The sequence below is a fragment of the Papilio polytes genome, unplaced genomic scaffold (assembly GCF_000836215.1).
Source record: "Papilio polytes unplaced genomic scaffold, Ppol_1.0 DF821537.1, whole genome shotgun sequence".
In the NCBI taxonomy this organism is placed as follows: Eukaryota; Metazoa; Arthropoda; class Insecta; order Lepidoptera; family Papilionidae; genus Papilio; species Papilio polytes.
The window spans coordinates 1-1,459 of NW_013527667.1; the positions used below are offsets into that span (position 1 = coordinate 1).

Here is a 1,459-nt window from a genome sequence, read left to right on the forward strand (position 1 = left end):
CCGCACGACGCGCCCAACATGCGCTTCTACATCGTGCCCATAGGTACCCAATGTTAAACAATTAACTTCGACAACTAGCCTCAATCCCGCCAGAAAAGCCCGCTATTCCAATGCGTCTCATGACATTGACAGTTGTCAGATAAGGATGGGACGTCTATGCCGATAAACTAGTGTTGCGCCAATCTTTTAGCTACAATACTATATCACGATTCGTACACGTTCTATACACTAACTGTTGTTTTGAAACATTCCCGAGCACATCAGTTACCTTCTTAGCTCAAAATTGCTCTAGTCGTTCCGGAAATTAACCGAAATAAATGCCAGTTTGAAAATAGACTAGTATTTTTTTTAAATGTCCGCTAAATGTAAAGTATTCGTTTTTTAGATATTTTAGATACTTTGTTATTAAATACCAGCTGTTAGCGGCGACTTTGCTTGCGTGAAATTAAAAAATAATAAGAGATAATACTAAAAATACTAATAATAAATAATAATAAAAAATACTAATCTTTCCTCTTTATGTTAATATAGATAAGATACATTTAAAAATGTAAATTATATATTATATTGTATACAGGTCCGTGCACGGTGGCGCGCTACCTGGCGGCGTCCGACAGCACGTATGCGGCGCTGTTCGCGGCCGACAGCTGGCCCGCGCTCTGCGACCGCGCCGCCGACCACTCCATGCCGGACATCGCGGACATGTCCTCCAGGATCGCCAGGTAACACACACTATATTCTAAAATAATTTAGATTTAAATTAATTTTACACTTGCTTTCGCTTATTTTACACTATCTTTCACTTATTTTACATTATCTTTCACTTATTTTATACAAGCTTTCACTTATTTTACACTAGCACTCACTTATTTTACAGGTTTTCTCTTATTTTACACCAGGTGTCACTTATTTTACACTAGGTTTTACTTATTTTTCACTAGCTTTCACTTATTTTACATTACTTTTCACTTATTTCTCTTTGGCTTACTGTTTAGTTTGTATAATTATTTTTTCAAACCTACCGCCGTTAACATAAGTTAAAAAAAAGTGATCTGTGAGGACGTGTGAGTTGTGTGTATTAATTGTATATCCCTAAGATAGCTAGTTTTAATGTACACTTACACTTATTTTACACAAGCTTTCACTTATTTTACACTAGCTCACTTATTTTACATTTCTTTTCTTGCGACTCTATCCGCGTGGAATTAAAAATAAACAAAATCAGGTACTAAGTGTTTTTTCAGACTATGTTGTACATGTATGCCAAATATCATCGACATCAGTTCAGCAGTTTAGGCTACAAACGCTAACAAACATCTATCCATTTTAACTTTTGCTTTTATGATGTAAGATAGGAAGATTATTATCACTTCACTTTATATTGTTTTTATAAATAAAAAATGTTTTGTAATGTGTGTGCAGGTACCTGAACAGCGCGGGCGCGGTGAACAACGTGGCT

The 1,459-nt window shown here is 35.8% G+C and overlaps 1 long non-coding RNA gene across 1 annotated transcript; it reads left to right on the forward strand.

Moving 5' to 3' along the window:
- On the forward strand, window positions 1-1,459 carry LOC106108408. The gene is made up of 3 exons (XR_001225938.1): window positions 1-43; window positions 578-722; window positions 1,423-1,459. It is a non-coding gene; the product is annotated as an uncharacterized LOC106108408 (long non-coding RNA).